The sequence below is a fragment of the Caloenas nicobarica genome, chromosome 2 (assembly GCF_036013445.1).
Source record: "Caloenas nicobarica isolate bCalNic1 chromosome 2, bCalNic1.hap1, whole genome shotgun sequence".
NCBI lineage: Eukaryota > Metazoa > Chordata > Aves > Columbiformes > Columbidae > Caloenas > Caloenas nicobarica.
In genome coordinates this window covers 159,782,360-159,798,463 of record NC_088246.1, presented here as the reverse complement: position 1 = coordinate 159,798,463, position 16,104 = coordinate 159,782,360, and the positions used below count along the sequence as shown (strand labels likewise).

General features: G+C 40.4%; 1 protein-coding gene across 3 annotated transcripts in view; it reads left to right on the top strand.

The window, feature by feature from the left end:
* COL22A1 (collagen type XXII alpha 1 chain) overlaps positions 1-16,104 on the top strand; it is a 237,834-nt gene that overhangs the window by 3,735 nt on the left and 217,995 nt on the right. Inside the window, exon 2 of one of the 3 annotated variants that reach the window (XM_065627436.1) lies at positions 8,595-8,650. The exons of the other annotated variants lie outside the window; for them this stretch is intronic. The gene's annotated coding sequence lies outside the window, so the exon portion shown is untranslated. The remainder of the gene's footprint in view (positions 1-8,594; positions 8,651-16,104) is intronic. 3 annotated transcript variants of the gene reach the window in all.

Here is a 16,104-nt window from a genome sequence, read left to right as displayed (position 1 = left end):
ATTTTATATAGTTTTAGGGCAAAAACCATTGCTACATGCTGGAGCTAGCTTTCGGTTCTGGAGATTACGATGCTGAAAATAATAAGAATAAAAGAATGCTTTTGTTTCCAAGACATGATAACTTTCTTGCTAAAATAAATTTCTGAGATTTGCTCGGTAGTTATCTTGGCTTCAAAGGATATTTCAATTTGTCATATTGCAACATTTTATTTTAAAACCTGTTATGAGTAACTACTGCTGTAGGATTGCATTTCCTCCCTTTTAAAAACCATTCCTAAACTCTTCTCCTTTCTCATAAGGAGGAGCAAAACATTTAAGAAAAACCTGCATTATATCAGTGCTTGGCCTGTACCACCATATCTGAGTAATACAGGTGATACCGGGCTATTTCAGCTCTTCAGGCAATGGCAAATTCTCCAATCTTTCTTAGGTAAACTTTATTATATATTGTCACCCATTACACCAAAATAACCCCTTCCAGCCTTTCCAACTCTGTTGTCCCTAGCAAGGAACATGTGGCAGTGCATTTCTGACTGTACAACCAGCTTTTTAGAGAGGAGCAATTCCTGCAGGTCTTTCTTTGGCTGAACAACTCTAAAGACCGGAATGTTGGGTCCTTATTAGATAATGCTCATTTTGCATTAGGCACTGCCAAGTGTTACAAAGACATTTTAGAGCTTCAGAGCTCAAATTTTGTGAATGAGGAAAGGGGGAGACAGCATCTACAGAAAACACTAAACTGTAACTAAGGAATTTGGAACATACTCTGAAATTCTCGTAGGAATGTAGGTAGAACAGGTAAAGAGCAGAAAAATGAACATATTAGAAATTGTCTAGTCATATTTGGACACAACCTCTCTCTGTTAATATCCTCTATCAAATACAGTGTGTTTCAAAAAGGTGGACCCAATTTCAGAGCAATGTCATTTCAAATTGGGTCCATCTTTTTGAAACATCCTGTACTTCATTTCGCTTGGTGTTTTCCTCATGGCTTGTTCCAATTGCTGCCAAAGGTTTTGTGGTCCCCTTCAATAGAAGTCACGTCAGGCTTCTAAAGGTGGCACAGAGCTTGGATGAGATGACTGTCCCAGATCAACGTGCGGAGCCAAACAGATGTGTGTATTTTGCAGGGATAGAAGCTTCTGCAAAGATCTCCCGTTGTGCTTTTGGGAGATTTACACCTCTTAAGCCTTGAAGTGGTCTGCTCAAGCCACACTCAGACTTACATTCTCTTTGGCAAGTATGAGATTTTGTGAGGTAATAAATCATAACATTTATTTTATGGTTACCCTTTTCAAATTTAGTTAAAAAAACATTGCTAGGTTTTGGGGTGTTTCAGGGCAGAGGAGGTGCTAGTCTTAATGATCTTGATTTATAAATTACATCAAAAGCCAGCAAACTACAGGTGGAATTAAGGATTTTTGCCTTAACATTACAGCTAAAAAGCACAGTGGACTGTAGTCAGGTGCCATGGACAGAGGATGCTGCTCTGGCAGATGTGCAAGTCACTGAATGTGTGCACAGTCAGTTCCTCCACCTGTGAATGACAGATAGTATTTGAAGGAGGTCTTACCTCAGCTGTGACCTTGAGATCCTAAAAAATAAAAAAATAAAAATAAATAAGGTTTTTATTAGTTCAAAGCATTCTGATTTCTTATTAATTGAATAGCATGCTCTCTAATGATCGGCAACATTTCCAGAATTTGAGTTGCAAGGAGAGAGTAGCTGGATCCAATTTTGGGGAAGTAAGGAATGAGTTGTCCTCTAAAATCTTTCTCCCTTTCTGCCCTGGAGCGTGTCACTGGTGGAAAAATCTGGCCATAGCTGTTTTATGTGGGGGAACGGACCCTGGGAATCCATAATTGCTCTGGCATGGCTCTGAAGCCATGAAGAGTAAGGAAACCTTCTGGTTTGTGTCTGAGACAAGTGCACAAAGTTACTTTACTGAGCTTCCAGCCCATTTCCATGGCTCTTGCAGTGTGCCTGTACCCCAGTTATTCAGAAATGTGAACAAAAAATGACATGGTCTTCTATTCAGAGATAGTTATGCAACACTGAGAATGCTACAATTCTTGTTTTCCACCTCAGGACTTTTCCTTTCCTTTATATGATCTCCTTTGCACTTGTTGGTGCTTATTCATCCCTAGTCCGAATACAGGGGTGGGATGGGGCTGATAATATTTATTTTTCAGCATCACTAAAAGGTCTATAAAGATTAAATAGCTGATAATTCACCTAGCAAGGAAAAAATATGCACACATTATATTGCCTTGAGAAAACTGTTTCAGGATTAGCAGTAGGTGGGGAGATGGTGAGTATATTGCCTGCCAGGAACTTGTGGTATAGATTAGAGCTTTAATCTGGAGTGAGGAAAAAAAGAAAAAAACACCTCTATAATAAATATTATTGATGTACAGCAGATGTGTTGCTTCCTACTGGTTAGTGGAAAATTATTTTCACATCACAGGTGATGCAAGTAGTGAAATAACTTTTGTTTCCTTGTGCTGCTAGAAACAACCTAAAAAAGAGAGAGTTTCTTTGCTTGGGAGACTGAAAGCAAGCTGGGTTGCCATTCTTTAATATATTGGAGTTTTCATGGCAGATACCTGATATATTTGTGTACAGTGGCAAGCAATAACCTGAGACTTCTGGAAGTATTTTGACTTTAAAAAGTTGTTCATATAAACCAGCATGAATACTCTTTGGTAGCTTCCCATTTCTTCCCTGGAAGGGAGGAAATTTTGCAGTAAAGAGAGAGTAGGTGCCTGTGAGCCCTGGCTCTTGCTGGCAAACCCTTGAGCTACAGAAATAGTGAAGCCACCCATCCTGAGAGCCCATTGCAGGGTCACAAAACCCACCCCAGGGTGGATGTGGCTACAGAGCTGGCCAAAAAGTGCAAAACCTGGACCTGACCTGGTTACATGTCAAAAAGCTTCTCCGAGCTACATTAGCCTTGGCAATTCATTAGGAATGAGTGAAACTGAGTTATGGGTCATATTTTGCAAGTGCTGTCAGTCCTGATTATGCAGTTGTCTGGATTTCCCTTGCTCAGGGATTACTGCTATCGCAGAGCTTATCTACTATGCAGCGGATGTAAGATATCCTTCCCCAGTTTATCAGAATCTATTTATTTGCATCGATTCAGTTCCTTAGAAATTAATCTTTGATTCTTTGCAATATAGAAGGATCCCTTGTGTTCAGCTTGAACAACTTGATTTGATTATTGTTATGTCCTGAATATTGATTCTTAAGTGATTTTAATAAGAGACGCCAAAACTGCCATATTTCACGTCACATTTGAGGGCAAGCTTAAACCATTGACAGTTTTAAGTATTTTTGGACTCGTGCTCTTTGATCTAAGCTTAGCCAACACTTGGTTGTGGTTTGACTGCTTCTTACCCAAGTGCAATTTTTGCAGTGCTGTTTACTGTGTTGAATTATGTGCCTATTGGCATCATCCAATTATTTCTTTACAGAGAAACCAGGTTTATATTGATTGTCATAAGAAAAATTATTCTGCATATCAATTGCAAAGATTTTTTTTTGAACAGGAAAGTTTAGAGCTGAGGGTAACAGGGGGATTTCTGTTGGCTCCACATTTAGTATAAAATTAATTACCATTTGTACAACAGAACTTCTGTAATTCCGATTTCATCAACAGATAAAGGCTGCAAATAATCTGCATGATCTGTCTTGGTTCTCACTGCAGTTCTTAGAAATGAAACAACAGCTGGTACCCATTTCAAAGCAGCTTTTGTACTGGCTATCCCTCATGAAAAAAATGAGGTAGGAATGCAAAGGAATGTGTGGTTTTCAGTCCATTGTAGTGCTTGATATGAGAAGGGTGTTCAGTGATGATCTTTGCAAAATATACCAGAAAATCTTCACCAAACCCCATTGACTAAATCTAGACAGGGTGGTCAGGTGCAGTGGATGTAACTCCTGGGAAATTAATTCACTACCTGCCAAGAGGTGGCAAGACACGGCCCTTCTGTAGCACCTGAAATTCAGCTGGTCCTGTGTGAGCGCTGGCAGAGCTCAAATCTGCCTCATTTATACGATCTACTGCATCACAGCTCAGGATGCTCTTCGTCCGGACGTGGGACCTCATGATCTGCTTCTGCAATGGCCAATCTCTTCACATTCCTGCAGCAGGAAGAAAAAAAAAATCATTCGTTTTGTAAAGGACAATGCTTTAGCATATATAATAAAACTTTTCAGCTGCTCCGGGACACTGAGGCAGGAGTGAATTGCTCATTCCGAACAGACTGGTTGACAACTTTGTTCAAGTCTGACATTTCATAAGCCACTTTGTGCTTGAGTTGTTTCAAACCAATTTCTCCTGACCTGCTTTGCTGTTTAATTATGGTACCGACTCTAGAGTATTTCTAAGGGTGGTTTTTATGTTTTCTGGAGGCTTTTCTTAGTTATACGGGTAAGTACTTTTATGACTGATACCTGAAATTAAAACAGTTTACAAGTGAGCTTATTTTAGTTTCTTTCCTCGCCGTACCTTGGGTTTATTACTAAGTATATTTTCTGTTCTTTTCTCACTCAAGTTATTTGTGCATTTCTGAGTACTTTCTTTTTTTCTCTTTAATTCAGTGTTCTGTCTTTTCTATTGCTGCCTTTAACTATTTTTTCATTTTCAATAGTTATCTCTATTATCATATTTTCTTCCCTTAGTGTTCTTTTCACTTCCCTTAAGCAGCTGTCCCCAGGCTATGGGCCACGACCCCAGGTAGGCTGTGGCAGTTATGAGTGGGCTATAAAATTAAGTTGCTAATTTGAAATGCGGCAATACGGGGAAATCAGAGAAATGCTGCTTTCCAGGACATCACAGAATTGAGCTGTATGCAAACATAAAAAGAAATCACCTTTCCTTTGGCAGTTTCTGAGCTAAGACTGGTAACAGCACACAGCAAAACAGATAAAGGATGCCTTATGCCAGGTTCCACTGGTATGATAAACAACTTAAAACTATTTACTCTTGCTTTAATTTCTCCTCATTTCCATGTCTGTGTGTTTGCTCCCCGTCTCTCTCTCAGAAAGTATTTTTGAAGGCAATAACCCATAAGGCAGGCTAGACATCTGAGGAAGCCAGAGAGGGAGCTCTCAGGTACACTGAGTTTTGGGGAGTCTGTTCCCCTAGTTGAAGGAATTGCTGGTAGCTTTGTAGGTCTTCAAGATTCATAAGGACAAAAAAAAAAAAAAAGCCAAAAATAAGCAGGAAAAATTCTATGTTAACCAGTGTCACATCACCCTTAGCTGTTTGCCTTTGTCTTTCTCATCATTAGTTACTCGGAAAAAAATTTAAAATGGGCCACAAAAATGATCAGAGGGCTTGAACAGCTCTACTATGAGGAAAGGCTGAGAGAGTTGGTGTTGTTGAGCCTGGAGGAGGCTCCCAGGAGAACTTATTGTGGCCTTTCAGTGCTTAAAAGGGGCCTGTAAGAAAGATGGGGACAGACTTTTTAACAGGGTGTGTTGCTATGTGACAAGGGGTGATGGTTTTAAACCAAAAGAGGTAGATATGAGGAAGAAATTTTTTACAATGGCCCTGGTTGCCCAGAGAGGTGGTAGATGTCCCATCCGTGGAGACATTTAAGGCCAGGCTGGACGGGGCTCTGAGCAACCTTATCTGGGTGAAGATGCTCATTGCAGGGGGTTGGACTAGATGAACTTTGAAGGTTCCTTCCCACCCAAACTATTCTATGATTCATCATATCATAGGTTGAATTCCCTTAAATAATTGCCCTGGCACGTGGTAGGGATGCACAGAGCCCTGGGGCAATGGCTGTGCCACTAGTTTGTGTGATGTTTAACCTCTCTTGGGTCTGTCTGCCTTGGGCAGAGAGGCTGAGTGTGTCCACACATGGGCCCTTTCAACCCAAGATGTCACGATGGGTCACCTCACCTGTTGTAGTTTTAGATATCTGTTGGAGGCTCTTCCCCTCAGCCAGACACCTCTTGCTGCCGTCAGAGCCAGAGAAGAAAAATAGGAGTTTTTGCAAGATGATTCATCTGACCTGTTTGAAATATATTACTCCCTAGAAGTGTCTGTTTCTCTCTATGGATTGTAAAGGACTGGTAGGTGGGTTACTTAGATATGCGCATCTACACTGTAAATCTCTGTGTTTGGTCAGATTAATCCCCATAATTTCAATAACGCCTCAGTGTATCACTCAGCAGCGCTAATAAGCAGGACTGCGTTCCCCACAGGCAGGCTGCAGGGGCCCATGGCTGTTGACCAACACACAGTGACAATAAATTAGCACTGCAGAAAAGCTTTGTACTGTTAAAACTAGCAATTTAGATGAGTGGGAGAGTCTGGAATAGTTGTAGCAGGGTGATGCGACAATTTTATCCCAGGTATCAGAGTTAGGATCTTGCAGGAGATACGTGGTGTGACAGTGATGTCATGTAGCTAAGTGCTCCGTCATGTATGGATGATATAGGAAGTATTAGGTTATTGGACTGCACATTATGTTAAGAAAGCTCTTCTTTCTCTCCTTCAAGGCCTGTGCAGGAGCAGGGATTATGTTGGCTTTGGGGAATACTTGCTTTTGGGTTGATTTAGTTGTCCCCTGTAGCCAATTTAAGACAATATTGACATGAAGACAGTGTTTCTCTTGCACTGAAACCAGCCAACAAAAATAATTGTTGGAGCATGGTGACAAATTTCTGTGAAACAAACAAGTAAATGGTCATTTTAGTTATTCCTGTTATAACTGGAATACTGTTTATTAATTCTGATTTGTCATTAAGAGGCTCCACAGAGCATGGATTTTTTCCATTGTCAGTCCCACACTGTCTGCAAAAATTGGCCCTTATCTGTGAAGTGTCTCAATTAAATAACAGTATTATGAATATTCTTGACCTATGCTTAGGTGGGGGATTCATGCTATTGTGCATACAGCTTTTCTGCCTCATTACCAGCTCTTCTTGTTTAGCTAACTTGTTTGCCTGATCAGATGATAACAGTTAATCCTTTCTCTTTTATGTGACATGATGCTGTATTGGATGGCAGCAAAGCCTAAAGCAGAGTTTTTCTCCTTAAATACCCTCTGTAAGAATGGGAAGGGTAAAGAGGCTATTAATCCCCTTTGAATCCTTTATGGCTGTGTACTCACGGGATTTGTGAAATTCTGTCTATTAGATTGTTAACTCTTTTGGCACAGGGATCATATCTGGTAAACAGGGCACCCTCTGCTCCTGTCCCAGCAAAGATAGCGTGGGACAGGAGGGCTTTCCTTTGGGTGGAAGGCTTGGACTGCTGGACTGAGCTTAATTCCCCCAGATCCTGGACTTTTAACGAGAAATGTTGGTGATGCAAATAAGCAGATTTTAAATATTACAGAAGACAACTGGATGGGCGGGAACTTGGAGATTGCTTTATATCCAACTCTATATTTAAGGTACAGACATCTCTTTCTCCGGGGTCTTTCATTGTGCCACCCGAGTTCAGGGAAAGGCCTCTGAGTTTGTTCACACCAATGCTGTCTTCAACAGTAAAAATTGATTCTTTGGCATATGGCTTAAAAGATGTCTGAATAGACTGGGAAATAGCGATAGGAAAATTAATGCAATCTTACCCTTAGGTTTAATGCCTTCTGGGAATAAATCCATGAAGTCTAGGAAGGGCTCTGTCGCTAGCAATAGTTATCCATGATTTAAGGTTTTAACAATGTGTTTGGAGTTATACAGACTTAAGTGTGAAATGGCTCCCAATTTATTGAGGCTTCTACCATGGTGTCTTTATTTAGGGGCAGATTCTGTCACTCCAATAAAAAATTATGGAGTGCTTTATCTGCTAAGAGGTATGCTGAGATACCAATGAGATTGTCTGAACATTGATTTTTTTGCAAGCTGTGTTACTAAATCAACAGAGTTATCAAAGACTGTAGTCATTTTTGAATCACATAATGCAGGGTGTGATATTTAAAAAAAAATCACTGTGTTGGCTTCCACTAGTGTGATGAGTTCATGAGGTACGCTTGAAGTACTAAAAACACATAACTTTTTAAATGCATGTTTTAAAATGCTTTCAATAATTGTCAGAATCATTTTGTTGAAAATTATGACAAATATTTTTAAAAATTTGTGTATGACGATTTATGAAAAAAATGGTGCACTCATAATGGTCTCTACAGCAAAAGCAGGTGAGCTAGAACATTTAATGCAATATCCTTTCTAAGCAATTGCACCAGGAAATGCTTGAAATCACAGACTAGAAACCACTGACCTCTGATTGCCAGGCAGTAATTTGAATTAAATAGGTATCCGCAAATACTGGTGCGTTCTCCAGAACACAAGTACCAGTACTGGGACCAGTACAGAGACTGGTGCAGCTATCTGCAGACAAAAAAAAGAGGTTTAGCAGGGCCCGTGTGTTGTCCTGGGCCAGGCGGGAGGCGAGGGCAGATATTGTCCAAGCAGCAATCGTGGGAGGCACCACAGCGGGGATAACCCTTCGTTACCATCCTTCTCTTCTGTGTTTGTGGTGGCCGTGAGGCTACTTTGGTCCCTGGGAGGGGTAGAGCAGATCCCAAGTTCTGCCCACATCCTGTCCATCCCTGCCTGTTTCTTCGCAGGGCTGTAGCCTGCAAGAAAGGGACTCCTCTGCTGCAGGACAGAGCTCAGAAATAAGGTAGGTCGTAGTGTTTCTCTCCTCTCATGCTTTTCCTAAAATGAGAAATGGGAGAATATAATCTGGTCCGAGATGAAATCTTTGCTTTTCCCTTAGAAATCTTCCCTTCGCTGTGAGATTCACACTATGCGAAAGCAATGCTCCTATTTATAACTTGTGGTTGAAGAGAAGGCTCTCATTAAGTAGAAGAGTCATCTTAGAGTGACTGTGGAATGGATTTAAATGCTTCATAACACATTTAAGAGCTTGTCCTCTGCAGAAAGGTGGGTCAGCATCAAGGTCTGTGCAGCTTCATTTGTACTTTGCACTTTTGTAATTCCATTGATGCTTGGGGTTTTCTTGTCAGTTTTAGTTTTTTCTTTTTGATTTACACTAATACATAGAGTTGCACCTGTACATCAGGATGGAGCCAGGCTCTGAGATACCAGAGACTTGCTGCTATGAAAAAAAATAATTGAATCTTGCTATTTGGAATCTGCTGAAACCGAAATGTGTTAAGGATTAATACTTTACCTGCTCTTGCATGGTCTTTCCAATAACTCATGTTCCTTTGAAGTCATTTCATTGTCCTCACTTTCCTGTTCTTGAATTGTTGCCAGTGAAACCGAATTCTCCCAGTGTAATTCATAGGCAGGAGCCATAAAGCTGACACTCTTGTACGTTGGTATGTGGGGAAGAAATTTTTTCTCTCTAGGATGTTATTAGGAACAAGATGACAACTTGTGAATATTTTCTAGGTATCATAATGTTTTAATATATCGGAATGTTGAATAACATTGGTGATAACATCACAGCAATGTGTGACGGAATCAGTGTTTCTGTTACACTGGATTGCAGGTTTGTTCTAGCTTAAGGTGGACATAAATGTCTTAATGCTGAAACCTGTATTAAATGTTTTAACTCTTTTTTTGTCCTTTAGTGCTTTCAATCTTACAGGGGCTTCACCTACCAAATATGCAAAAACAGGGAAAATGTTGGTCTTATGGCTATCCAGTGGCATTTCTGTGGATATAACTGAATATAAAAGTAATGGACTAGCTTTTTATAAAAGGCATCCCAAAATAAAGCTTTTAGAAGAAATCTAATAGTATGTTATGAAGGATTTTTTTTTCATGGCGAACTCTTAGTAATTAGTGAAGTCTCAGGCAAGTTGAGACAAGCTGCTACATGTGAATAAATTAATCAATAGGTCAAACTAATGTAGTTGTGTGGAAAAGCAAGAAGGGTTCCATTGTCAGTGAGAAGAGTCTCGGGGGGGTGTGAGAACAAATATACTTTGCAATTTGCTCTGACAAACATCTTTCCACAGATTTCTGAAGTGGAAGGTCTGCATCAAGACTGAAGACTTACGTTTTGTTTTCAATCTTTTATCTGTCTCTTACACATAAAATTCTGTCTTCTCAAAGGGAGGACCAAATGCGAAGTGCTAGTGTATTTCTTTCTCAGACTTGAGAGTCAAAACTATTGGTCGTGCAGGTGGGAGCACCAGACAGAAGAGTTAAGCCTACAGCCATCTTCTGCTCAGGTGGTTGATTCGAGGAATATAGGAAACCAGCAGAACTCTCATCTAGTCTTACATAGCTACGTCAAGGGGGTGAAAAATCCATTTCAAGAGATAAATAACAAATATGGCTCTCATACTGTATGATGCTAATCACACAAAGAAGACCATGCCATGGAAAGGTGTAATTTATATAAGATGAGCTGAGTATAGTGACTCTCCATGGCTTTCATACCTCAAGTAGTGTTGAAGTTTTGCTGCTTTTCAGCACTTGCTAGTAAGTGTAGTAAGACCAGAATTCTGATAAAGCAAATATTTCTCCAGATCTAACAATTTAGGGTTCTTAAAGATTAATTCTTTTCCCATCCCCTTTATAGTGTTTTGGGACTTACCTCAGTTATTGCTTCAAATGTAATTCTCCTCGGATGTCCGATTTGCCTGAGAGATGTAAGTGTTTGTGCTGGCATGGCATTTCACTGGAAATGAAAGCCACAGTTCAGCAGCTTAGATTTAAGCCTGCTGAATTTTGGAGAGAAAATTCCTTCCCCGAATTTGGGGATCACCCCAGCAACCCACATGCCATGCATGCCAAGTGGGAGCGGGAGGGTGGAAGTTGAATGGAGAGCAGGGTTGCGTCGAAAGGCCCGAAAGTTAGATGTTTAGATAATGGCTGGAAAATGTACTTTCTTGAGTAGCTTTAAAAAATGTTTTCTAGTAAAAATACAGTGAATGCGGTTGCTATAGCTACTAGCAGGGTTTTGTGGAGAACTTCTTGAGATACTGTTTAGTTGTACACAAATGCATAGTTTTTCTTAGCCTGACAATTCAGCATCATCTTCTGTTTGGATTCTCTCCTAAAGCATTTAAGCTGCCACTGGTAAGCAGCAGAAGTGTTTAGAGTCTCTGGAGAGAGTAGAAAAAGGCACAGTGCTATGCTGATATTGATAATTTTTTTTATTTCACTTGTGCAGTGAAGAGAAAAATTTCTTTTTTGTCTGCCTGCTTGAGGTTCTTTTTAGGTTAAGGAATAGCTAATAGCATTGTGGGGTTTCATGTTTACCTTAGTGGTGACAAAATTCAGATTCTTTAATTATTAACCACCAGCCTAGCAACTCGTTCTGTGCCCCAGAAGCCAGGGAAAGGTTTCACATGAAAACGTGATGAGATGTAAGGACACTGCAAACAGAAAATGAATGCATTCATTCTAGAGATCAAGTACACAAGGCGATAGTAACTGAGGACTTGATCAACTTTCTAGTTCTGGTGTGGGAATGTTCTGTCTCCTAAATCAAGACTGATGGCTCTCTAGAGCAGGAAAAGTACTGCAACTTTTGTACAGGATATAGATGAGATACTGGATGAGATACTGGTATTATTAAGAATTATTTTAGACTTATGTTAGCCAGGAGGTCAGACTATACATAATCATCCTTTTCATCTGTAATAATCTATAAATAAGAGCTGTTCCTTGAATACATCAACGTGAATACGAAAAACGTGAATACATTAAGTCTTCTATGCACCCACAGAAAATTAGCGTTATAACACTTGGTTTTATCTAACAAAGAATAGGCTGTCAGTCTTGCTGACACAGATGAAAAACAGCAAAATAAACACGATCTCTTTTTTTTTTTTGTTGGCAACAGATAGATTAAAACAGTTACTCTTTGGAACATAACTGTGTTTGAAATATTTGCTTATCTGCATATGGGGTAAATTCATGTGCATCTCTGCCCATCATAAAGGTGTATTAGTACTTTGGAATTTTCCTTGGCATCAAAAGGGAAGCAAAGCAAAACACCTGCTTGCTGCTCAGTGGGACAGGATATCTAGGGACAAAAAAGATGTAGAAAAGGCCAAGGTACTCAGTGTCTTCTTGTAACCTTTATTTTATTGGTGAGAACTGTCTTCAGGCTTCCAGGTCCCTGAGCCTACTTGCAGATTCAGTGAGAGCAAAGCATCACCCACTGGCATTTAAGAGAGTTGAACACCAGGACTGACTTCATCTTATGAAGTTTATGGATGCAGAAAACTGAGAGTGAAGTTTAACTCTTTAGATAATCCAGGATTCTGTGAATGCCCCATAATTTTAGAATCATAGAATCATAGATCATAGTTCCCCTATCCATTATGATTCAGCCAGAAACGGAACTAAATCCTGAGTAGGGTGTTTTTAAACTCTCTTTGTGGAAACCGGTGTACAAGTATAAAAAACCCACTGCTTTTCCAAGCTCCATTTTGGTCTTTTTACTCAAGCCTGCTTTTCTAAGAATTTCATTATTCAGGAAAGGGTATCTGTTTAGAAATCTGCATGCGCTTCTTCTGTTCCCCATTAGACAGAAACTTTATACTCAAGTCTCTTCACTTGCTGCCTCTGAGCTTGCTAAAGTTTCCTATTATTACCATTACCATCTGTTAGTTGTTTCTGGTTTTAGCTGACTTTCTTATGTCACCTTGACCAGATATACATCTGTTAAAATATCCGTATTTGTTGAAATATCAATATCTAAATCTTAGCTATTTGTCTAGGCTCCCTTTATTGCGTCTGGGGAAAATAAGCACTTCTCGTGTGCAGTTCATTTATTTTGCTCATCCTCCTTACAAAGAGATAAAATCGATCTGGCTATGGATTTTTTTTTTCTTTTTTCTTTTCCTCCATGAAATGGAAAGAAGACCCATCCTGAGGAGCTCAAGTATAAAACCACATAAAATGTTAGTGAGACACTTACAATCTAAACTTAAATGAGATAAATCCCAGCCAAAGCTCTGCAATGTCTTAGGAAATAGCCTAGTATGAGAGACTATCTTAAATTAATCTTTGAAGTCCAGAAAGGCACAGATGTAATTTGTTTTAAATTCTAGCACTGCTGTCTAAGTGGGTATCTCTTTTCCATTTCTACAGTTTTTCCATGTTCTTTCTCCTCCACCAAAGTTTCCAATTTTGTATATGCAATTATTTTCCTGGTAACTACTGTATGTCCCGCCATCTGATCCTGCCTCTCTCATTTTGAGTTCTCTCTCTGTTTTCAAGAGAACACTGCTTTCCTGATGTCATCACACAACCCTTGGCCATCTACCTGAACAGAGCACATGGACGGAGATATAGTATCATAAAAGATCTATACCCAAAGATCAGCACTCTATCCCCAATATAACACCTCAGTCTGAGAGGCTGCCACCAGTTTTGGAAGTAATGGGTACTTTGAAAATTTTTGAGTCTTTGTCCATTTGAAAATATCCTCCCTCCAACTATCAACTTCTGGTTTCTTATCCTTTCTATGGGAGTGGCAGCTGTGATGACAACCCTTCATGGTAGAAAACCAGGATAACTTGCATGCTTTCTCTGGTTACAGTTTTTTTCCTGTTTCATTTACAGCTTCCAGACCCTTATTTGCTGTTCTTCTTTTAGCTGTCTTCTTCATCAGTTGCCTGTTTTTCCTCTTACTCATGGCCCTAGAATCAGCAATGCCAATAAAAGGGTTGGGGCATAACTTTGCTGCAGGTCTTCCACTGACAGGATCATGGCAAGATCATTGAAGGATTTGTAGGCAGCGGTTTTCTGTCTGTTGCACTCAGAAATTGAGAGGAATAAATCTTAGAATCATAGATTCATAGAATGTCCTGATCTGGAAGGGACCCAGAAGGATCATTGAGTCCAACTCCTGTCCCTGCACAGGACAACCCCACAGGTCACACCGTGTGTCTGAGGACGTTGTCCAGTCTCTGCTTGAACACTGTCAGGTTGGGGCCGTGACACCTCCCTGGGGAGCCTGTTCCAGTGTCCAGCACCCTCTGGGTGAAGAACCTTTTCCTCATGTCCAACCTGAACCTCCCCCGGCACATCTTCCTGCCGTTCCCTTGGGTTCTGTCATTGGTCACCAGAGAGACAAGATTGAGTCAAGTGTGTTTTATCTCAGTCTCAGACTGTGATCACTGGATAAACTCTGCTTCTGGTTGACTCTTGTGTGTTCTGCTAGCCCTGTGTTGATGGTGACCACAGTGTTGGGCAGAGATGGCTGAGACATCAGGGATATGTTATCCAACTTGCCTTCACTCAGAGCTAGTGCTGCATTAAGGTTGTGTTTCTTATTTTCCTTAACTGGAAGGAGTCTATAGTGATGGTGAAGACATCCACAATGAAGACCTCTGTGGTCAGAGAATGTGAGTCCTTCTCTCTCCTCCCAGCCCTCACTCCTTTCATGGGAGAGAGAAGCATTAGAGGTTAGAGCCAAAACAAGATTTGAGGCATTCACTTCCAAGATTTTCAGTCTTGAATCCTCCATACAACTTCTTCGCTCTGCAGACACCTAAACTGACCAAGGTGTCTAACCTTAGAGTTCTGTTGTTGAGTCTTCCTAGAATTACGTTTGCCTTAAACAATTTGGGTTATGCAATTATGAGAAGTAAAAGCAGTAATCCTACATGGTTTCCAGTCCTGCTTTGTGTTTCAGTTTGCTTCCCAAAACACTTTGCTGCCATGCTGAAATGTCAACTAACCAAGAATTGCTTTCTACCCTGGGGCCCTGCTGCAACAGGGAGTCAAAAAATGGCCTTTTTCTAGAATACCTGGTGGAAAGAGCTGCCTGAAAGCTGCCTATATTTCTTCAGCTATTCTTTTTCTTTCTTGTGTTTTTAAAAAAGAAATAACAATGCTTGTTCTCAGTAGACAAGAACATGGAGATACTCAGCTTGGGTGGATTTCAGGTAGTGGATACTGCACAGTGGACAATGTCTCCTGCAAGTGTTGCATAAAGAGGGAAAGCTTCAGAAAGGGGCAAGGCTGAGGTTGTAACCCTGCTACCAGCACCTCCCCAAGTAACAGCAGGTGGCTCTTGTTTTCATGGCCCTTTGTTCACAGATCTTTCACTTTTGCTGGTGTATTGGTGCCCACAGTAGAGTTCTGAGTTTCATTACAAAGGCCAAGACCACGGAAATTAGACCATAGAAAGGCTTTGCAATACTAAATCTCTTAATCAAATGTAATATTTTTTTTTCTGTTAAAAGTTTCATGAAATTAGATGGCCATCAACTTGTTGGAACACATGGAGGAGAAATTCACGCACACAGTGCAAATAGGAGACATTTATATTCCTATATTTGGGAAATTTTCTTTCATCTATACAGTTGGGGAAGCGTTGGGTGAGTGCGTGGTACATTTCCAATTAGCTTAGCCCTGTTAATAACGTGGAGAGTGACAGACAATTGATCTGAGCTAATTTCTGGAGCTTGTAGGGATTGTGGAAATCCTTATCCATGCCATTGTCATAAGGTATAGGGCAAGAAATCCAAAGCAATTCTTACTTGCATTGTAGGAGTTTTGGGAAATACATTCACCAGGCTCCACTTGTTTAGAAAGTATGTTGTCTATTTTCCAAAGAGATTTAGGCTGTGACCCCATCTCAGTTCCTTGTTCCATCGCTGCTAGCTGACTATATAAAGCCATCACATATGGGTCTTTTTACTGACATAATCCTCTACTGTATTAAAAAAGAAAATATTAGGTTTCATTCCAAGAGCTGGAAGAACTTCCATGAGGATATAAAAAGCAGGAAATGGGCTCTGTAAGAGTAGAGCACTCTCATATTGAATAGCCTCAAGGGGCTCAGTGTTAAAGGCTTCTTCCTCATAGTGAATTTGGGCTGGAACAGCTCTGCCTCTGCCTGAGAGGAAATGGGATTTGTGGGACTTTCCCCATACAGGTTATAGGGCTTAGGCCAGAGGACTGGTGTTCTGTGACCCTGTAATAAATCAATGTGCTCCACACGTGCAACAGTAAGGACAGTCTGAGCACGTAGTGCTGGGGACAAACCTCAGGATTTTGCACTTCATAGCAAACTATTTCTACGGTTTGAACAGTTTGCTTCCTCTGTGGACATAATTTTGATCTTTGTCTTGCTTACATCATTCTTCATTAATCTGGATATCCTGCAGCCAGCCGTGCCTGTTAATTTAA